Below are 24,070 nucleotides of genomic sequence, written 5' to 3' on the forward strand. Positions count from 1 at the left end.
GCAATCTAGTGGTATTTATCCTATTCCTTGTATTACCAGTGGTGTATGCCTTTCTATCATTGGTAGCCTAATGGTTAATATATTCCCTGACACTTGTATTCCTGTATACACTACCCCCCTTCATTAACAGTCCAGTTGTATATTTACTATTCCCTGTTACTTCTTCTCGATTGCTGTATACTATCCCATCATTAGAAGTCCAGTCCTATATACTACCACAGCTAGTACAGTGGTATGTAATAACAGTAGTCAGAAGGTGAGCAAATATTGGACCCTCCTTTCAAGGGAAGTGGGTCTGTAGTGGTGGCATGAACCAGCAATAGAAGAAAGCTCCGTTTTGACTTGAGCTCTAGGGCCCCCTCTCTATAAGGTACACCCTGTTTTCAGAGGTTTTATAAATATGACTTTTAACAATAATTTTACCCATTTTCTTCCAAATTGTTTAAAGGAGTATTCCAATTAGAATATGTTATCCCTTATCCCCTGGAAAGAAAATAACTGGTAGATTGGTGGCAGTCTGCCCACTTAGACCGCAACCAGTCACAATGATGAGGGATCCACGTCCCAATTTGAAAAGAGCACTGGTTGAGTCTGTGCACCACTACTCTGTGCATTCTGTAGCAGAATACAACATCACTATCTCTAACAATCACATAGATTTGTGGTGGAGTTGTAGTGCATATGCTCGACCAACACTCCATAAAACAAGGGGACACAAGTCCTAGTAATAGCTGGATAAGAGATGAATTATCCCAAGCAGAATACCCTTTCACTTTTATTATACCCATAAAATTTGAAATAATGGAACCCTGCCATTAGCACCTTCATCGTTTTCCTTCCAGAGCTTGGACTGATCACCCCTATGAAGTTCCCCAGTCTTTATTGGGTAACATTAGTTACAATACATTCCCTACAATAAAGAGGCTCGGACACATTGTTAGCTACCTCATGTATTGACTCATTTATTAACAGGCCAGTGGTTTTGAAATGGCCCTGATGATGGTGAACCCCCAACTCATCCTTCAACACTCAGGGAAGGAAAAACCCCCTAGTGGAGGAAACCTCCAGGGAACCATGGCTGAAGGACTGCCCTTCCCCTGGGCAAGGGGGTAAAAACCATCATTTGAGATGAGGTAGCTATGGAAAGTCCGGGTAATTGTCACATCCAGTATTTGGAAATTCTGCTAGATGTTGAATCCAGAAAATTCGGTAAATGTCAAATCCGGTATTAGGAAAGTCCGGTAAAATGTCACATCCAGTATTGAGGACAGAGACCAAGCCTGGAATCTGCCTCTTGATCCAGAAGATTCATGTCCAGCAATGTCATGATGGTTTCAGTTGTCTTGGCGCTCCACCCCTTGGATCTTATTGGGGGTTTTCAGGGTCCTGGGTCTTTTCTCTCAGGCCAATGGAGACACCTTCTCGGGACAACGTTAAAGACAAACGCTGAGAAAAAAGAATGAAGACCATTACTTATAAAACAGCTCTATATAATATATTACTTCTCTGAAATGTTTCTGGAGCACATTAGACCTTGACACGGCATCTACTCACCTGGAAATCTGTATAGTTCATTAGTTGGTGTATTATCAGGCCAAGGAATCCAGTCCACTCGGCCACCATGCCTGTCCTGGTGTAGATCTGCAGAAGACAGAATAGAGGATTAGTGCCTGGCGGTACTCACCAGGGACTCTATATGGAGTGAGATGGGAAGATGGAGGTGAGATTTTATATTACTGTTACACGGGAAAGATGTAGATTATACAAGACGGTGAAAAGTTGCATGAACTCACCTCTTCACATCGGCCAGTACATGGAAGAAGCTGGAAGAAGCCGATGGTTATACACACAGAAACTGGAAGGACGTGTTAAGGACAAGTAACAGAATTAATTCTATTATTATAGTGTTTCCTATACTGTGATGTCTGATCTGTGCTGCAATGGGGTCAGAGGAAGCGAATAATCTTAGTTGACAACAGTCCCAAATTTGCCAAAATGTTTCCAAATTTTCAGAGACAATCTCTCTGTAAATTTGGGTTGTCCTGGGCCGAAAAATGGGTGGGGCTTAGTTTAACTCCACCAATGAGTGAGCGTGACCTGACAATTTAACGGGGTGGGTAGCTTGACCCAAATTTACTAATGGCAGCAATGATGGTAAGTACGTATGTGTAAGTGTATCCAGCACACAACATGGCACTGTACCGGTGAGCTATAAGAGGATACAGGTCAGCAGGCCCACAATGGGCACCAAGGTTGATGCCAATCTAATGTGGCATAGGCGGCGACTGCTGAAGGATTTCTTGTACAGGCATACAGCTTGACCTAGGTTGTAAACGGCACAAAAGAAAAATGCCGGTCCTGCGCCGATCCTGTGGACTGTAGGACTGATCCTCATCTAGAACAAAAGCAGAGGAATAAATGTCATCAATATGGACGTCATGAAGATCTGAGAATACAGAACAGCAGAGGCCGCAGGTGGTGTAATTATACAGGGGCAGTAATACATAAGAATAGTCACCAGGGCGCGTCATTGTATTTATACACATCTCTTGACTTCAAGCGATGTCTCCTCTGTATTACTAGTCCTGAGACCTCTGTATATAAACCTACCGAAACTATGGCGGTCACAATGGTCCCAATGCAGCCCATCCATGCAACGACATAGAGGATTCTCTGGCAGATGATATGTCGCCTCTCTGATTGTTCAGACCGGATGATCATGAACCGGTACATGATGGAAGCGTTGCCAGCTCCTGAAATAGACAATACATGGGATCAGCCGGGAACGTCCATAGACACTTGTGATAACCTCCAGGCCTCAGTGATGATTATAATCTCCAGTGATGGCCGCCGCTCAGCAGTGAATAGTGATTAGGGAGATAACGTCATCACTGAGCGCTGGAGCCGCTGATCTCCTCATGATGTTGTCTCTCTAAATCCACTTACCAAAAAGGGCAGATATTAAGAAGACCACTGTAAAAACCACCGATTCGGGGAATATTCGTCCCGTGTCACTGAGAAAGAAAGCAAAATATTGGGTGTTATTAGGACACAAACGGCAGCAGGATTGCGTCATGTCTTCTAATAGCAGAGGAGACTTTATTTCCTTCCATTGTAATCATCCTCCATAATATGATCTAATGTCCAGACACAAATAGAAGACAAACAACAATGGGGAAGATATTATGGAGCCGTTGCTCATAGCAACCAGTATTGAAGATAAAAAGTAGTGGTTTTTCTGAACCCTTTTTACAGCGCTGAAAACAGGAGGCAAGTTCTCATAAAATATTGTAAAAAAGGAAAGTAGCTATTTATTCTTTTGTCAACGCGTTTCAAGGGCGCACAGCCCTCTTCATATTGTCCTGATGAAGAGGGCTGTGCACCCTTGAAACGCGTTGACAAAAGAATAAATAGCTACTTTCCTTTTTTACAATATTTTATGAGAACTTGCCTCCTGTTTTCAGCGCTGTAAAAAGGGTTCAGAAAAACCACTACTTTTTATCTTCAATACTTATTTCTCTTGCCACACCTGGGGCAGAGAAAAAGGAACCTTTGGCAGCAGTACAGGACCCCGCATGCTGGACGGGAGAATACCAGCATAAGCATTTTACAGTTGTTGTGGCTCCACACAACAACATATGGTAAGCGCTTCTTGTATATAGTGCAATAAGACTGTAAATACAGCCACACACACGAGGCGCGGCCTCCTGTCTCTTTTCTCTCCTTTCTTTCATAGCAACCAGTGAGATTGCAACTCTAAAAAATTATTAAGAAACAGACATTTTCTACAAAAAGTTGCTTTTTGCACTCTTAAGCCATTTCCAAAAAGTGGGTGTGGTTTAGGTGGGTTTAGCAGGAGGGGGCAGGCCTCTGCAAACTGGCAAATTTCCACCTAAATTAGTTGGTGCAATTTTAATTTTTAATTTTTTTTTGTGCATGGGGGTCAGAGATGCTCCTAATTTATTATGAGGCTTGTGCATCTCACTCCAGTGCAGATTAGATGAGGGCCGGGGCATGAAACCTCAGTCTTCATAGATTCCCCCACCTCCAAATGTGATGTTTTCTATACTAACAATTATTAGATGGAGCTTATTAATAATCCACTAATAATAATGTAATAACTTTCCAGGAATAAACTGATAATATGGTAATAACAGTAATAATGCTACAGAGGAATCCCGCTCCGTCCCCTCTTACCTGATGTAAGGATATTTTACATGGCCTGGGATGACAGTCAAGGCAATCAGGGCACAGAGGCCCGATAGCGTCCATATGACCCAGAGGAAAAGCAAGAATGCCATGGCGCAAAGTCAATTATTCGCTAAGCGAAAGCAAGGATTTGCTAAGCAAAAGCACAAGCCGATCTGTCTCTCTCTATATCCAGAGAAAATCTGGCTGAGATAATGTCAGGCAGTGGTTTTCTAAGGCTCAGAACTCGGTGATGTCACTAGCTTCTGTGACATCATCACACATTCTGCAATCTTATTGGTCCTCGCTAGTTTATTTCATTTCATTGGTTCTCCCTTCATTGTGACATCATCTTATATACTTGAATCTGATTGGTCCTCAGTAGCTTCTACGATGTGATTGGTGCTTCAACCTCCATACATGCCTGGATCTGATTGGTCCTCCGTATTTTTGAAATTTATGCATATGTTGCTGAGATGTTACTGGCTTTTCAAGTCTGCTGAATAGAGAAGAAATTCTACTTTTATACATGTGTACCATATCACAACAGAATGAGTAAAACTGGGTTATGGACCCTGCACCCATGTGAGCCCCTCTGCCTACAATGTGTAGGGAATGAAGGGGCCATGAAAGGTGTCTCTATTCTGCTGACCATTTCAGGAGGGAAGATATCACCTCTCACTGCTCTGCGCTCCTATCCAAATTATTCCTGCTTGTAGGAACCAGTGGGGTACCTCAGGGATCTGTTCTGGGACCCATATTGTTTAATATCTTTATCAGCGAAATTGCAGAAGGCCTCGATGGTAAGGTGTGTCTTTTTGCTGATGACACAAAGATTTGTAACAGGGTTGATGTTCCTGGAGGGATACACCAAATGGAAAAGGATTTAGGAAAACTAGAGGAATGGTCAAAAATCTGGCAACTAAAACTTAATGTTGATAAGTGCAAGATAATGCACCTGGGGCGTAAAAACCCAAGAGCAGAATATAAAATCAGTGATACAGTCCTAGCCTCAGTATCTGAGGAAAGGGATTTAGGAGTCATTATTTCAGAAGACTTAAAGGTAGGCAGACAATGTCATAGAGCAGCAGGAAATGCTAGCAGAATGCTTGGGTGTATAGGGAGAGGCATTACCAGTAGAAAGAGGGAGGTGCTCATGCCGCTCTACAGAACACTAGTGAGACCTCATTTGGAGTATTGTGTGCAGTACTGGAGACCATATCTCCAGAAGGATATTAAAACTTTGGAGAGAGTTCAGAGAAGAGCTACTAAACTGGTACATGGATTGCAGGATAAAACTTACCAGAAAAGAATAAAGGACCTTAACATGTATAGCTTGGAAGAAAGACGAGACAGAGGGGATATGATAGAAACCTTTAAATACATAAAGGGAATCAACAAGGTAAAAGAGGAGAGAATATTTAAAAGTAGAAAAACTGCTACAAGAGGACATAGTTTTAAATTAGAGGGGCAAAGGTTTAAAAGTAATATCAGGAAGTATTACTTTACTGAGAGAGTAGTGGATGCATGGAATAGCCTTCCTGCAGAAGTGGTAGCTGCAAATACAGTGAAGGAGTTTAAGCATGCATGGGATAGGCATAAGGCCATCCTTCATATAAGATAGGGCCAGGGGCTATCCATAGTACTCAGTATATTGGGCAGACTAGATGGGCCAAATGGTTCTTATCTGCCGACACATTCTATGTTTCTATGTTTGTAAACTTGAAAATTGAGTTTTATAGACGTTTTTGGTCAATTATTGATAATGCAATTCCAAAATTATATGGAGTATCCATTTAAGGTAGTTGTCTCACACTAGTTGCCCTGTAATACTTTTGCAGCAGTGGACACAGCAGAGTATATGGTTTCATAGTCATATACTTTGCAGTAATGTTAATGTAATCCATTGACAAGACAGGTCAGTCCGAGTCAGAGTTACAGGGACGCTCTGATTTGTCTAGTAGAAGGGGTCTTGAGCAGAAGTCCCCATCTATGATGTTCAGATATGGCATATGGGTAGTGCTGTCCCAATGAGCCCACACTGGAGATACACCCATGATCTTCAGCTCCTGTCTCGTCTTTGCTACAGAATGATTTTGACGTTATTTGGTAATGAAATGGCAAATGTGAAATTTTCCTTTTTTTGATTGATTACAAAGAGAATTGAGGACAAATTGGAGAACCGTGGATTGTTGTGCAAAACAATGAAGACCTCCTTGGGCCTCATCTCCATACAGGGGGTCCAGCCATAGCCTAGCGCTATACACATACAGATATAGATTGCTGGAGAACACAGATGAAAATGATTTGTTACAAACATTACAGATGGCAACCCCGGGTCTCCCCCATCTGAATCTACTGAAGATGGTCCCATAGTCTTATACAAATTTTATGTTTCATCATAGACTTTTCATATCAACAGTAGAATAGGCCAATGTGTCTAAAGCGTACCTGTTATATTAGATGTGCATGTGAATATATTGTAATATATACAATTGTAATATATATTTTTTGAGGACACTGACATCTTCCTGAATACTTGTAAAATAATTCAGAGGCTCACCCTTCCTACACTATGGATAAATTGAAGGTTCTCTACCAAATAGCCTGCCCACTGCCAACTAGTGTACAATAGAAATTATAAATTGATTAATAGACACACCTCCACCTGGACTATTAGTATCAACCAATTATATAGTTAAAATATTTTATTATACAATATAACAATTACAAATGGTACCAGAAGGGCCCTTTCTGAATTAGGCCTCTTTCACACTTGCGTTGTCCAGATCCGTCGTGTACTCCACTTGCCTGAAAAACGCAAGTGAACTGAAAGCATTTGAAGACGGATCCGTCTTCAAAATGCGTTCAGTGTTACTATGGCCCCCAGGACGCTATTAAAGTCCTGGTTGCCATAGTAGTAGGGGGAGCGGGGGAGCAGTATACTAACTGTCCGTGCGACTCCCGGGACGCTCCAGAATGACATCAGGGCGCCCCATGCGCATGGATGACGTGATCCATGCGATCACATGATCCATGCGCGTGGGGCGCCCTGACGTCACTCTGAAGTGCCCCGGGAGCCGCACGGACGGTAAGTATACTGCTCCCCCGCTCCCCACTACACTTTACCATGGCAAACAGGACTTTAGTGTCCTGGCAGCCATGGTAACCATTCAGAAAAAGCTAAACGTCGGATCTGGTAATGTGCCGAAACGACGTTTAGCTTAAGGCCGGATCCGGATTAATGCCTTTCAATGGGCATTAATTCCGGATCCGGCCTTGTGGCAAGTGTTCAGGATTTTTGACCGGAGCAAAAAGCGCAGCATGCTGCGGTATTTTCTCCGGCCAAAAAACGTTCCGTTCCGGAACTGAAGACATCCTGATGCATCCTGAACGGATTTCTCTCCATTCAGAATGCATGGGGATAATCCTGATCAGGATTCTTCCGGCATAGAGCCCCGACGACGGAACTCTATGCCGGAACAGAACAACGCAAGTGTGAAAGAGCCCTTAGTAAAAGACAATAAAAAATAATATAAAGAAATGAAAAACATAAAAAAATGATGTACTTATTGTTATCCCCCTATTAATTGTAGGACAATGTATCAATCTCTTGCCTTGATGATAGATATTAGATATAAAGTGCTGTCAAAAAAGGTATTAGATATAGTCCCAATATGAATGTTCCATTAGTATAATACACCTTGTGGGATTTGAGGGTTATAGCAGTGTACCTTATATTGTTTTAGCAAGTTTCGAAATGTTACAAAGGAGGAAATCCAGAACTTAATTATGGCCACTGAGGAAGGAGCTAGAACTTAAATTCCAGTTCAATGCACAGCCTTGTGGGTTTCAGACCTTCTAATCTCCTTCTCACTGGAATATTCTGGTAGCTAAGTTGCTTCCTTGGTTCTCAGAAACAGAGGTTCTCTGAACTTGGGCCTAGCTGTGAGTAGCTTGCACGTGTAGGTTTTACTGTTCCTCAACCAAAAGTAGACTTGGACTAATCAGGGGGGTGGATCCAGGTCCATCACCCTGGAAATTTGACACAGTGAGCCATTTTACTGCATATTCCTGGGAGGAAGTTGGGTGGAGAGCTTGCCCTGATTGGCTTACAGGCTTGCAGACAGCCTGGATCAGCCAATCAGCGGGCAGCAGGCAGGGAAATGCCTGTCAAGAAAAAAAATGGGGGTTAGTCAGCACATCTAAATGTGCAGGTTGCAGGGGGCGTGTCCAGACGCTGACGGTGAAGACTGCCTGAAGGAGCTGCTCCTGCCTGCACCGCGAATTACTGGCCAGCGACACATCTCTCCTGGATCATATGGGGAAGAAAGTGGCTCTAAAAAAGACCCCTATCCCTCCCCGATCCCCCTCACCTACTAGGACCCTTGAACAGTGCTGGGATTGCACTCCGGGTCCGGCGCTTCCACCGCGCAGCACCAAGGCACAGAGGGCCTCCCGCCATTCCTCCCTCCCCCCGCCGGATTCCCGCACCCTGCCCAGGGAGAAGGACACAGTGCTACTTACCCCTGCTGGATCTCTTCAGGCAACCGGATCGCCATCTGCAGTGTCCACACTCGGATCCTCTGACCTGGGGCTCTCACCTGCCGCCCTGGACTTTCGGCCTGCTACTGCTGGAAGGAGGGATCCCGCCATGATATCTCCTGGACCCACTTCTCAGGGGGCGACTGCAAGTAAAGGTACTGTGGCTACTAGGGGACGGGATATTAACCCAGGGGACCCTGCATCTAGCCTTCCTGGGACCCCCCTGCTTGAGCCCTTGCGAAATAAGCAGCTCCCAGCCCCACCATTGCTGGACCAGGGGGACAGCAGCTCTCCTCTCCCTTCTGACATCTGGGCCAGATCCCCAACACTTGCCCTTATGAAACCCCCATCCCTGCCTGAACCTCCACAGCCATGGGCGAGCTATTTTAACCGTTTTCCTACAAAAGAGAACTTTAGGGGTTCTTATTTCTGAAGTTACGGAAGCCTGCAGAGCTGAAATTGCGGCAGTTCGCACTGACATTAAACATGTGGTGGACCGGGTTGACTCCCTGGAAATATATTTCCACTCTTCATGAATCCATTTCTGCCCAAACGGCGGTACTCAGGGGCATGGGATGGCATTTAGAGGACTTGGATAATCGAGGGCGCCGGAATAACATCCAAGTACGGGGTCTTCCGTAGGCTACCGGTGACGAAGATCTCTTTGCTACGCTGGAAGCCATTTTTAACATGATCCTGGGGCAACCATCCTCGCACAAGATCAAATTGGACGGGGCTCATAGAGCACTCAAGCCTAAGGGATCTGCTACACATCCTATGGACGTAATTTGTTGTGTCCACGATTTTGCCCTTAAAGAATCCATCATGGCTAAGGCGAGATCCCTACGCAACTTTGACTTTGATGGCGCTCCAGTTCAATTGTTTCCTGACCTATCCTGGTTCACACTCCAGAAAAGGAGACATCTTCAGCCTCTCCTCACATTACTAGTGATGAGCGGCAGGGGTCATATTCGAATTCGCGATATTTAGCGAATATTTTGTAGAATATTCGTCGAATATTCGCAAATTCGAATATTCGTTATATTCTATGATATTTTTTTTACTCAAAAAATCGGCAAGGTAATGATCGTGTAATATGCGAATTTTCGTCATGCGAATTTTTGTAATTTTCTAATTTTTATTGCGATTTTTTTCAACTTACAACTATTAGACAAAGAAGATTATAGCACTATATTAGCTAAATTGCTCTATATTCGTTTTTTTTCAAATATTTGCTCTATTGCTATAACTTCGTTTTTTCGAATATTCGTAATATTCTAAAACAAGAATATATAGCAATATAGTGAATATTCGAAAAAAAAAAAAGAATTTAGAGCAATTTAGCTAATATAGTGCTATAATCTTTTTTTTATAGTTGTAATTTTTTTCCAATCTGGACTTCAGATGAGAAAAAAATTACAACTATTAGACAAAGAAGATTATAGCACTATATTAGCTAAATTGCTCTAAATTCATTTTTTTTTCTGAATATTCACTATATTGCTATATATTCTTGTTTTAGAATATTATGAATATTCGAAAAAACGAAGTTATAGCAATATAGCAAATATTCGAAAAATATAGAGCAATTTAGCTAATATAGTGCTATAATCTTCTTTGTCTAATAGTTGTAAGTTGAAAATAATCTCAATAAAAATTCGAAAATTCGCAAACACTACTCCTAAAGTCAAATATACTGCAGCCTTCTCATTGGCCCACAAGCTAGAAGCAGGGAAGGATCATGTGTACTGATTAAAAAAAAAATCGAATATTCGAAATTACGAATATATATCACTATATTCAAAATATTCGCGAATTTTCGAAGTACCTATATTCGCAATAAAAATTCGAAATTCGAATATTCGTGATCAACACTAGTTTTAAGGCTGTTTAGGTTTCTTGGTTTTGGAGCAGTGGGTTAGGTGTACCTGGTTCCTTTAGATGCGTTGGATCCTATTCCTTAACTTTTCCTACAAGCTGAATAATTTAGACAGGAAAACTCAAGTGTCTCTTAGAAGGTTGGTGTGGCTGCCAGAAGCTATAAAACCTCCACCATGCAAAGGTGTATGTGGCCCTCAATAATGGCTCTTATCACCAATGAATTCTTAGGAATGCTTGTTTCTTTTCCAGGGAGGCAAACTCTTCTCCTACTGGTCAGGGATACAAGTCTACAGTCCAGCTACAGAAGGAAAATGCTCTTCTGTGCCTAACATCTGAGTAAACACCTTCTAGCGAAGTTGGCTCCACTCACTAATCTGTGTTGCGAAGTCTTCACTCTATCTTTCCTTCCACTAACTTGATCTGACTACCTCAGATCTGCTCTCTTCTGAACTACATTTTCCTAGCTATCTTGCTCAACATCTCCCCTGGTCTCAACTCATCTGCCTCACTAGGCCTGACCTGAGAATATATATAGGACCTGAACTTTATCCCCATCTAGTGGCGGGATGTATAAATTACACCTCATAGGCCTGTTAACAGGGATTTTGCAGATACATAAATGCAAAGTTATACATGACAACCTAGTGCTTTTAATAATGTAAAAAGTGCTTTTAAGCAGTGCCCACACACACGTAGTGGGACGCTGCATACCCCCATAGTAAAATGTAAGTCTCCCTCGACGTTGGTATTGTCTGAAGCTGTGGATCTCTAAGCCGTGTCCTGAAATACACCAAATACACACCTCCAAATACGCACATGTGAATATAGACATTGCAATGCATTATCATGACTCTTCAATAACCTCCTGTAAATAAAGGGTTATGCACACAAATACATTCTAGGCAAATATATATAAAATATATCACATACATTTTCTTTTTATGGTAGAGGTGTTACGGCCAAAATGGTTATAAGAGAATGATTTCACATAAGGGCAGTAAAGTCCATGATATGGGTGTAGAAAATAAAGTCCATACCTAAAATGGGGTATAAAACATGTATAAAAACATTTTAAAGTGCAAACATTTTGCTGTAGAACAGTTAAGCACAGAAAAGTCTTTCTGGGTACTTCACTTTAAACATTGCATTAATAAATTCCCTTGATAACCTGAAAATGGGGTAAAAAGGGGTTAAACATGATAAAACACACAATCAAAGTGCAACATTCTTGAGATAGATGGAATTCTTGATGGAGTCCTTACAAAAGAACTTAGAGAGGGGCTCAAAACAAGAAGAGAAGTCCTCTCAATCAATGGCAGCTCCTGCTCCATATTACGGATAAGACGGCCTACTTAATTGTAGGGATCCAAGCAGGAAGACACATCTGTCGGAATAGGGCTCCCAGAATCCCATGAATCAGGGGATGATCCTTCAGGACTTCCCTCCATCACTTTCTGTTGAGGGGTAGCTGGCAAGTTGAGGTCTTGCTTGACTTTTTCAAAGACAGGGGGTGGTTCCTTTTTCTCCTTGTAAACCAGCCCAGCAGTAGGGTCACTCCTGGTCACAGGATTTAGACTTTCAGACGACTTCTTTGGTATTGAGGGACCAGCCGGTTCCCCTCCATAAAGTGGGACTACGATTCTTTGTGGGGGCTGTACAGCTAGCTGCTGAAACAACATTTCACAGTCCTCTGCAGTAGTATTAAGGTTTTGAGGCTCGGGCCTTTTTCTTCTAACCCTCTCCCTTTGGGGTTTGGTGTCAGGATCTTTGGTTACAATGGCGGGTTGCCAAAGGATGTTGGTTCTGCAAACCCAGTAGCGTATTGATTCTGGATTGTGCTGGGTGGTATGTACTTTGCATCAGGCGGCCGCGCAAGGGCGGTAGGAAGTTTGTTTTCTGACTCTTCCTTGGATTCAAAGTCCTGAGCAGGCTCCTGGGGGTCTGTAGGTTGTCCTGGCCTACGAACTGCAGTGGCATAGGGCCCACGTGTACCCTCTGCAGGGGTGAACTCAACCACCTCGCCAATGTACAGGCTATGGAGCCAAGGGGGTAGCTCTTTTCTTTTGACAGACCGGCGGTTCACGTAGTACTCACGATCTGTTGATAAGTCACGGATGAACCCGAATCCTCTCTGTTTACAGAAGTCCAGTACTCGGCCCAGTTTACGTACTGGTACCTGGAAATCCTTTACGGGTGCCTCCAATAGTTTACGAGTAAGCCCTTCATTGTAGTGCTTACAAGTTACAAGCATGATTACGCGGCAGCCGGGCAGACTTTATCTCTGGTGACAACTTTGCCCAGAGCGCGGTATGCTCCATGGTGGGCAACGCTATGGTGGGTACCTTCTCAGAGTGACCGGACCTTTCAGTTAATTTATGAGACTGGGGTCACGGCGTTGCGGCTGCATGCTGACCTGCACTGTCTTTTGCAGACTCAGGGCCACGGTCTTCACTGCGCTCCCTCCAGTGACGATCCCACAACTCCTGCACTCGAACCTGCAGCTCCGGAGTAATTTCTGTGGGGGTCCAAGGCAGAGCGGTGACCGGTTTCCGTCCGGAATCACTTTCAGCTACAGAGCGCTCCGATTCCTCAGCCATGTTGCTCCTGCACTTTCTCTCTCTCTCTGCAGCGATTGGCACTTCTGCTTCTTACGTGCGCACGCACGTCACGCTCTTCCAAAGTTCCAGGCCCGCCTTCCAGGTCTGTTTGAATGACAGGAGCGGCACAACCATTATCCACCACACAGGGGGCGGTCTCAGCAAGTTGGATCTTCGGCACAGTATCGGTCAGTACCCCTATTGGATTTGGTTGTTCAGTAACACACAATGCTGGGACAGTCTTTTGTGCATACAGATGCTCATATGGGACTGTATCTGTGTCTGCGCTTTCGTCCCAACTGTTAATAGGTAGGCACATTGTTAAGCCACACATAGTTCCACCCATTTTGGTGCGATGGTAGGGCTCTTCCTAGGGCAGAGAGGGCGGTGCGGTGTTGCATACAGGGTCCGCCTCTCAGAACCCACACAGTACAGGTAGGATGGCTTTGAACTGGGCAATTTTGCATAAGGAGTGGCACACTGGTTTCCCGCTCTGCAGGGGGTGTCGCCAATTTGCACACAGTGATGGCGCAGTATTATTTTTCAAATCGGAGCTCCGACTGTCATATTAGTTGAACAGTAACAGTCTATTCACTGACAGCAAGCAGTTAGTGACACACAAATGTTGAATTTTTCCACTTTTGACACTGCGATTTTGATGCTGGGGGCTAGTATAGTACCTCCATATACTTTGCAATCAGTTTGAACAGTTTTGGGCCCCAAAACAGCGCACAATAAGCAAAAGTCTATCAAACAAATAAAGGGGCTTATTCAAATGCGACAGTCTTTCAAATATGGTGCAAGGGTTAATATCCTGTTCGTGACGCCAATAAAAAGTTATGCAGCCAGCCAGTCGCAGGGGCAACACGTGAGGTGCACGGTGGACCGATGAGGGGGCAAATGATATAACACACAGCACAGTGTTGAGGTGGAAAGCACGAAATCCTCCAGGGCAATCTCTGTGGTAGGAAGCATCAGCCAAGATGGTGGTTAAGGTGCCCTTGATGTTAGGGGTGCTTAGGGTGCTTGTTACGGCTGAGTCCCTTGATGGTTTTTGTCGTGACGCCAGTACCGTTAATGGTGGTACAACCATAGGTAGTAATAATGAGGTAGACAGTGGTAAGATGCAACTCACAACTTTTACTTTGGATGTCTTTTGGTTGCAGCGGTACAATTATGCAGTCTTTAGATGGTACAGAGTTAATTCTGCAAATCCACTGTTTTAAGGCTGTTTAAGTTTCTTGGTTTTGGAGCAGTGGGTTAGGTGTACCTGGTTCCTTTAGATGCGTTGGATCCTCTTCCTTGACTTTCCCTACAAGCTGAATAATTTAGACAGGAAAACTCAAGTGTCTCTTAGAAGGTTGGTGTGGCTGCCAGAAGCTATAAAACCTCCACCATGCAAAGGTGTCTGTAGCCCTCAATAATGGCTCTTATCACCAATGAATTACTAGGAATGCTTGTTTCTTTTCCAGGGAGGCAAACTCTTCTCCTACTGGTCAGGGATGCAAGTCTACAGTCCAGCTACAGAAGGAAAACGCTCTTCTGTGCCTAACATCTGAGTAAACATCTTCTAGCAAAGTTGGCTCCACTCACTAATCTGTGTTGCGAAGTCTTCACTCTATCTTTCCTCCCACTAACTTGATCTGACTACCTCAGATCTGCTCTCTTCTGAACTACATTTTCCTAGCTATCTTGCTCAACATCTTCCCTGGTCTCAACTCATCTGCCTCACTAGGCCTGACCTGAGTATATATATATAGGACCTGAACTTTATCCCCATCTAGTGGCGGGATGTATAAATTACACCTAATAGGCCTGTTAACAGGGATTTTGCAGATACATAAATGCAAAGTTATACATGACAACCTAGTTCTTTTAATAATGTAAAAAGTGCTTTTAAGCAGTGCCCACACACACGTAGTGGGACGCTGCATGGAGGTGGCAGCAGCATCAGGAGGAGGCCACAGAGTGGCAAGGTGACATAGTGTGGAGTTGGGGGCAGCATTAGGAGGCCACAGAGTGGAAGGTGACCTAGTGTGGAGGTGGCAGCAGCATGAGGGGGCCACAGAGTAGCACGACGATGAGAGATTGTGGAGTTGGCAGGAGCATGAGTGGCCGCTTCGTCTATTTATTTATACGGAATATGGGACAGAACACAAGGTTATCACAAGGTGCTGTGTGATCAAACTGCACATTTCAGAGTGGCCTTTTATTGTGGGTAGTCTAAGGCACACCTATGCAATATTCATGCTGTTTAATCAGCACCTTGATATGCCACACCTGTGAGGTGGGATGGATTATCTTGGCAAAGGAGAAGTGCTCACTAACACAGATTTAGACAGATTTCTGAACAATATTTATGAGTAATGGGTCTTTTGTGTATGTAGAAAATGTTTCAGATCTTTGAGTTTAGCTCATGCAAAATGGGAGCAAAACCGAAAGTGTTGTGTTTATTTTTGTTCAGTGTATTTTTACTTTTTGTACTGAAATAGGCCACAAAACTCTTTCACCACAAATAAATGCAACAGTGAAGTGTATATTTTTTTTTCTTTTTTGTACTGAAATAGGACACTGAACGCTTTCACCACATATAACTGCAGAAGTGAAATGTGTATATATTTTTTCTTTTTTTACTGAAATAGGCCACTAAACTCTTTCAACACACATAACTGCAGAAGTGAAATACGTATATATTTTTCTTTTTCCACAGATATAAGCCACTAAAGGCTCTTCAACATAGCACTTGCACCCCAATAACAAGAACAAATTGCTGGAATGCCAGTGCTGTATAATGGCTATTTGGATCCCCAAATAATGTTTCCCTGCACTTGTAAATCACATTTTTTTTTCACATTGTGGTTTTTCTAGCACTGTCCCTAGCGACTTCAGACGTCTCTCCCTGCACTAAGATGCTGTGAAATGATTTCTCCCTATCCTTTCCCTGCACTTGTAAATTTCTTTTCTAGCACTGTCCCTACCACCTTCTGATGTCTCTCCCTGCACTAAGATGCTGTAAAATGATTCCTCCCTATCCTTTCCCTGCACTTATACATCGTTTTTTCAGTTTTTTTCACAATGAGGTTTTACCTATTGCTGTCCGTAGCGCCTTAACACATCTTTCCCTGCAGTCAGAACACTGGAAAATGTCTGAATCTAAGATGGCTGCCGTATTTATAGGGCTGTGACATCACAGGGCTGGCTGGCTGCTGATTGGCTGCATGCATGGCATTATGGGTCAGCCCCCCTTCTCAGAATTCATCGCCCCATATCCGCCATTTTAGGAAAAATTGTGATTCGTTACCACAAAGCGTGAGGAAATTAGCATTCGTTGCAAATCAAATGTTTCCTGAAATTCGGATCTAATTCCACTTTGTCAGCTCCGATTTGCTCATCTCTAACTATAAACATCCTTGGGGGGTTGGTTTATCTTTGAATGGATGTTCTGGAACATCCTTTCAGAGATGGCAGCTGCACGCTATTCGTGCAGCTGCCGAGCAGGGAGCCTGTTGTCAGTGACAGCAGGGGACCCCATAGAAAAGGCAGGGACCGTTCCTTTATGTCCCTGCCTTCTAGATCGCTGTATACACAGAGCTATGCCGCTTCCTGTCCTGGCCCGGTGGTCATGTGACCGCCGGGGAAGTGCGGGAGCTGTCGGGTCATCCCTAGACCACAATCAGCCCTGCACTGAGGCTGTACAGCACAGTATTATGCTGTACAGCCTCTCTGGGGGGTGTATTTCCACTGTAACTGGGGCTACTATGTCAGCCCCAGTTACAGGAGAAATCAGTAGTTAAAATTTTTTTTGAAATTAAATGTCCTCAAAAGGTTTTGTATGACCTTTTGGGGGACACAAAGTGTAAAATAAAAAATAAAGTAGGCCTACCAGGGGGAGCGGTGACTGAGGGGAGGCCTTCAGGACTATGGGACCGCTGTTTGGTTGGGATATATCATATCATCTAACTGATGTGGAACACAACTTTCGTCGGCCTCCAGAAGTTTGGACCATGGCACTATAGCCACACATAATATCAAATTGTTGGTGGCTGGCCTGGAATAGTGCCACAGTCTATATGGACTGGTCTTAGAATGGAACCCCCCCCCCCCCCCCCCCCCCCATATAAATTATGTGTAGAGCGATAAATTGTCTGACTATAAAACCTGGCTGTGTGCCAGTATATATTATGTTACATTAGTAGAGTATAGACTTTTAGTGTTATTAATATTAGAGGTAATTTAGGTGTGTGACTATATTGTCAACCCTCACTATCCATATATTTTCTATTTTTTTGTTTGCACTTTGTCTTTTTGCATCCAGTTAATTGGTGTACCACTGGTACTTTAGTATCCTCACCTCATACCAGGGGTAATCCAGAATATTTCTCTTTTTTTGTTTTGCTCATAGGGACAAAATAGAGAAAATAGCCTAGGAATGTGGACAGGGGGCTCCACCATCAGGAGCCTTCCCTGGGCTGAGGTTTTAGGATAGGGGCGGATCTAGGGACAACTTATTCCCACACCCCAATTGTATTATCAAAACTCTGGATGCAATATATTAGTCACATACCTTGTATGTAATTTTTTTGTTTTTGATTGAGGATTTAAATAGGGATCTTTTTTAACGTATACCATTAAAATTGTGCTTTTAGGGTTTTTTTTTCTGCTGGAATTTAGATATATACTATTCAATACCCCATTATATTAATTTTAACTGATTTAGCTGGAACTTAAAAAATAAAGTGTTTTGAAAAAAAAGTTTTACATTTTAAAACAAAATGTCCCTCAAATCCGTTATTTAAAGTGAACCTGGCACTGGGATTTTGTGTATAGAGTTGAGGACATAGGTTGCTAGATGGCTGCTAGCAAATCCACAATACCCAGTCCCCATAGCTCTGTGTGCTTTTATTGTGCAAAAAAAAAAACGATTTGATACATATGCAAATTAACCTGAGATGAGTCCTGTCCCTGAGATGAGTCAAATCAGCATAGAGCTGTGTACTTTCATTTTCCCCTTTAAATAATGTTAAAAATAGAATAAAAAATAAAAATAGACATATTTGATATCACCACGTCCGCAACAACAAGCTCTATAATAACATATGATCTCCCCCTTCAGGTGAACATCGTAAAAATTAAATAAACATTACGCTAATGTGAGCCTACCTCCCAAAAAAACATAATGTTAATCAATCAAAACGTTGTACATGGTAGCAATAAAAATGTCACCTCATCTGGCAAAAAATGAGCCCCCACACAAGACTATAGCCAGAAAAAAAATATATATATATATGGCTCTAAAAAACCCCCACAAAAACATGATTAAAAAAAAAAATGCTCTTATTGTGTAAAACGTAAGAAATAAAAATTAAATAAAAAATACTTATTTGGTATTGTGGCATCCATAACAATTGGCTCTACAAAAATATCACATGATCTACCCCATCAAAGTGAATGGTACAAAAAAAAAAAAAATATTATGCCAAAACCGCTTCTTTAGTCACCTCACAAAAACATATCAGTCAACAATATCAATCAATCAAAAAGTCGTATGTACCCCAAAATAGTAGCAATAATAATGTCACCTCGTCCCACAAAAAACAAGCCCTCACACGAAACTATAGCCTGAAAAGTGAAAAAAATATTTTAGTGTCTAATTTTTAGATGTTTACTTTTATGAGGATAATATTTTATCATTTATTTTCCATTTTACTGACTACTCATACCCTTTTTTTTATATATATATTTTTTATTTTTTAGGTCTATAGCCCCTAGTCTATACACTCATCTCCAACAACTCCCCCCACTCCAAAGTGAGCCTCCAAGATGAACCTCCCCACGGTCTGAACCCCCTCATCCGCTCCTATGGTAAGTATTTTCCTTTTCTTTATTGTTATTTTTTATTTTTTTTATTTTCTAATTCTTCTTTTTTTCAAAAATTCGATTTTTCACTTTTCTTTTATTATTTATACATATATATCTTTTCTTTTCACAAGGATGGTCTTAGCTGCCCCTCTGATTAGTCTATCTATATAGCATTATTATTGGTGTTATATAAATACTTCAATCTATTATTCATTATTTCATTCCTTTTCTTTTTCTTTTTTCTGCTAAATTGCTTTATAAGAATGGTAAGAAGGTAAACCCTTAATTTATTCCAATTGGTGACAAAGATTTCAGCCGGTATATTCACTTTGCCTCCTCCTGTTGTAGTTTGTTATCCACATCTCCTTGTCTAGGGCCTAGTTTGACCTTCTGTATTCCCCAGATTTCTAGACCTGTTGGGTTCCCCTTGTGGTATTTATTGATATGTCTCACTAGGGGTGTATCATCATCAGTATTGAGGGTACTTAGATGTTTCGAAATCCTCCTCCTCAGTTCCTGTATCGTTTTTCCAACGTAAATGTTAGGACATCTACATTGTATCGCGTAGACAACGCCAGTGCTCTTACAGTTGATGTACTCTCTAATAGTATATTTTTTCCCATCATGGGGGTTTATGAACTCTTTTTTTGGCACCATGTATTTACAAAATACGCATCCCCCACATGGGTATGACCCCTGTGTGGATAGCCAGTTCTTTTTTGTGCATATTTCTTTCTGGAAATGGCTATGAACCATAATATCTTTTAGATTTTGTCCCCTCCTATATGTTACTGATGGGTTATTGGGCAGCACTTCCTTTAGGTCTTTATCTGATGTCAAGATATGCCAATATTTTTTAAGAATCCCATAGATTTTTTGCTGTTGGTAGTCGAAAGTGCCTATACATCTTATTGTTTTATAATTTTTTAATACCTTTCTTTTGAACAGACTCTCCCTCTCCATCTTCTTGACCCTATTATAGGCTCTATAAAGCACCTTTCTGGGGTATCCCCTCTCCAGGAATCTCTGATACAGGACCTTGCATTCTTCTTCAAAAGCTGTCTCGTTTGTACAATTTCTTTTCGCTCTCAAATATTGTGCACTGGGTATACCTCTTTTTAACATTCAAAGGATGGACTCCGCCCCCAACACTCACACCTGCATCATCCCCTGAAGACGCTGTTTTACAGCGAAACATGTCGGGATGCAGGGTGTGTGAGTGTTAGGTTTTAGGCAGTGAAGTGTGGAATAAGCTCTAACAACAGTGCAAATAAAGATATAACCCCAGCAGCAGCGAACCATAGGGACTAGGCTCAAATATATGAGTAGCCAGCAATAACCTGTATAGAAGGCAGTGGCTTCAAGGGTAATATAGGAGACGGAGAGAGATTGATAGGAAGGAGGAGGAGGAATGTATCAATAGTAAAAGCAACAGTTGTTACCATTAAGGAATAAGTACAATATAGATCCCAACATATTAAGGGCACGATAATAGATAACAGATTGTGACGCTCCCTCTACCTACTACCTCCCTAGAGAGTGTATTAAACAACAGGACAATCTCCCCTCTCCTTCCCCCTTCTCCCCCCCTCCCTCAGCCCCCACTCCCCCCTTCGTTAACAGTCAGTATATATAAACAGGAGGAAAAAAGGTGCCACACATAAGAAGGTCGCAGCAACTGGTATATATGACTAGAAGAATATAAAATACTAAGAGCTAAGAATATAGAGCAAGTCCGCACCACTGAGAGTTTTAAATATGTTTTTAGCATAGCAATAAGATTAAATTAGAATAAAAGGTCAATATTTATTAAAATAACAAAATAAAGGTGAAGTTTTAAAAGAAAAAACAGTACTTGATCCAAGAACGTAAATAGGTCCTTAGCGACCACCAGTCAGTAAATGTAATTCAAAACGTTGACAAGTACTGTGAGGTCAAAGGTTATAAAAAAATTGCAAATGAATAGTGGGACATATCCCAATATATTATAGACCTCTTTAATCACTGCTAATATTGATAAGCCAACTAGGTGATATGGCAGGTTTTTTGTCCAATCAGCCTAATAGTCAAAGTTATCTCCTAGAAGCAAACAAAGTGTTCTCCACGGAGAGTCTCCCCATCAACACACAGGATATAACCCAGGCATTTAGAGAAATTAATAGAACTTATAAAAAGTACATTAGATCTATTTGGGAAATCACAAGCTTAGAAACCTACCTACAACAATAAATTGTGTACAGGGGTATGAGAGTCAACATTATTCTCAACTCACACCAGGAAGACACAGAATTTATTAGAGGTTGGGAGTCACTGTTGACGGATAACTCACTCAGTATGCAAGCGTACATTTTGGAGTACGAGAAAAAACAGCTAATTAAAGTGGTAGCTCAGCTTGAGAAAGAGACCCAAGAAATACAACAACTAAGATCTCAGCCGGAATTTACTTCCCTGGAAGTTAAATTACAAAAAAACGTTGAAAGTCTACAAACTGAGGTGAAAGAAAGGAAGCACAGGAAGTATATCAGGGACAAGCGAGACTTCGAGACAGGTCAGGTATATAATAAACCTAATAGTCAGCCATTATATACTGGTAGAACTGAGTACAAACAATATACAGATATTTCTGAATCTGAAGCGTCCGAGTCAGAAGGAAGTCTCCCTCAGACAAATAGGAGAGGCAGAGGCAGATTTAGGGGGAAACACCAACAAAGGAGAAACCCACAATCAAAAAATACTAATCAAGAATGGCAACAGAGCAGGGGCGTAGCTAGAAATGCATGGGCCCCATAGCAAAAAAAATTTATGGGCCCCCCCCCCGTGCCATCCACAGATCCCCCTCCCCTAAATAGTGCCAACCACAGATCCCCCCTCCCTTAAATAGTGCCATACACAGATCCCCCCTCCCCTAAATAGTGCCCTACACAGATCCCTCTCCCCTAAACAGTGCCATCCACAGATCCCCCTCCCCTAAACAGTGCCACCCACAGATCCCCCTCCCCTAAATAGTGCCATCAACAGATCCCCCTCCCCTAAATAGTGCCATCAACAGATCCCCCCTCCCCTAAATAGTGCCATACACAGATCCCCCTCCCCTAAATAGTGCCATCCACAGATCCCCCTCCCCTAAATAGTGCCATCAACAGATCCCCCTCCCCTAAATAGTGCCATCCACAGATCCCCCTCCCCTAAATAGTGCCATCCACAGATCCCCCTCCCCTAAATAGTGCCATCCACAGATCCCTCTCCCCTAAATAGTGCCATCCACAGATCCCCCTCCCCTAAATAGTGCCATCAACAGATCCCCCTCCCCTAAACAGTGCCATCCACAGTATCAGGTGCCTCCCCCCCCCATGTGCCAGTCAGTATCAGGTGCCAACCCCCCCCCCCATGTGCCAGTATCAGGTCAGGTACCAACCCCCCTCCCCCCATGTGCCAGTATCAAGTGCCCCCCCGCTCCCCCCATGGCAGTAACAGTCGGGTATTAAAAAATAAAAAATAAACACTTCTACTTACCTCCATGTCAGCGATGCGATGCAGCCTCTTCCTGTGTCCCTCCCTGTATGTCCATATATGGAGTCACTGCTTGTATTTCAGAAAAGGTTTCTGCTGGGATTCGAACCCACGACCTTCTGTATCAGAGGCAGAGCACCTAACCACAAGACCAAAAGAGCTGCCTTGCTGCTGACTGAAAAATTATGAGACTTCTACTGTTATAGCTGGCTAAGTGTATATCTATACACATGACAGCTGCTCATATATTGAGATATAGCAGAGCTGAGTGTGCTGGGATAGTTGTCACATAGAGATATAGCAGTGCTGGGTGTGTTGGGGCAGCTGTCATATGTATAGATGTACACTTAGCCAGCTATAACAGTAGAAGTGTCAAATTTTTTCGAGATAATAAGACATGTCGCCCCCTTTAGTAAAATGCGACCTAAATCCAGATATACTCCGCCAATAGCTAGATTCGCAAATATTCAGACATTTGTGAATCTCGTAACAGGTGATCTGGAAAAGATAGAAAAGAAGAAAAATGAAATGGGGGAAAACTTGTCCCCTGAAGAAAAAAATGCTATCAGTGAAATTACGGAACGACAGGATCTTACAATAAAACCCTCAGATAAAGGGGGAAATGTTGTATAATTGGATACAGAGGAATATATAGGGATGGTGATGAGACTACTGGGAGATAACACTACCTATAAAAAATTAGATAGTAACCCCACAGAAAGATATAATAAAGACCTGAAAAAGATATTGATAGAAGCAAGAGGGAAAGATTTGATTACAAAAGAAGAGTATAAAATCCTCTATAAACCATAACCAACAATAGCGACGTTTTATGCGTTGCCGAAAGTACACAAAAAACGTGAACCAATACCCGGAAGACCAATCGTTTCAGGGAACAACAATATATGTGAGGGCATAAGTACTTATGTGGATGCCATTATAAAACCTTTTGTGCAGACTCTCCCCTCATATCTGAAGGATACGAGTGATACAGTGATGAAATTGCGAGAAATTCATGTGAATGACAACACTCTGATAGCAAGCCTAGACGTTGAGGCTCTATATACAAGTATAAATCACGAACTAGGGATTAAGGCAGTAGAATATTATTTATGCACGAAAGGCACACAATTCCATGAGCACAATAATTTTGTTATCACTTTATTATGGTTTTTACTTACACACAATTATTTTATTTTTAATGGGAAATATTATTTACAGATTACCGGTACCGCGATGGGGACAGTATGTTCACCTAGTTTTGCTAATTTATTTTTTGGGTGGTGGGAAGACAAACATGTATTTATTGACAAGAACCTATACCACACGGAGCATATAATGTACTGGGTTAGATACATAGATGACATTCTGATTTTCTGGAATGGCACTATACCACAGTTGGAGACATTCACTAGAGACCTCAACGAGAATGACATCGGCTTGCAATTCACAGCTGAGATCCATAAAAAAAGTATAAACTTCCTTGATTT

The 24,070-nt window shown here is 42.3% G+C and overlaps 1 long non-coding RNA gene across 1 annotated transcript; it reads right to left on the reverse strand.

Moving 5' to 3' along the window:
• Positions 1-1,221: 1,221 nt before the first annotated feature.
• Positions 1,222-1,814, reverse strand: LOC120991493. Its single transcript, XR_005776689.1, has 3 exons — positions 1,794-1,814; positions 1,555-1,641; positions 1,222-1,446 (listed from the first exon to the last, which is right to left on the reverse strand). It is a non-coding gene; the product is annotated as an uncharacterized LOC120991493 (long non-coding RNA).
• Between the last annotated feature and the right edge of the window lie 22,256 nt (positions 1,815-24,070).

Source organism: Bufo bufo, chromosome 2, assembly GCF_905171765.1.
Source record: "Bufo bufo chromosome 2, aBufBuf1.1, whole genome shotgun sequence".
Lineage (NCBI taxonomy): Eukaryota > Metazoa > Chordata > Amphibia > Anura > Bufonidae > Bufo > Bufo bufo.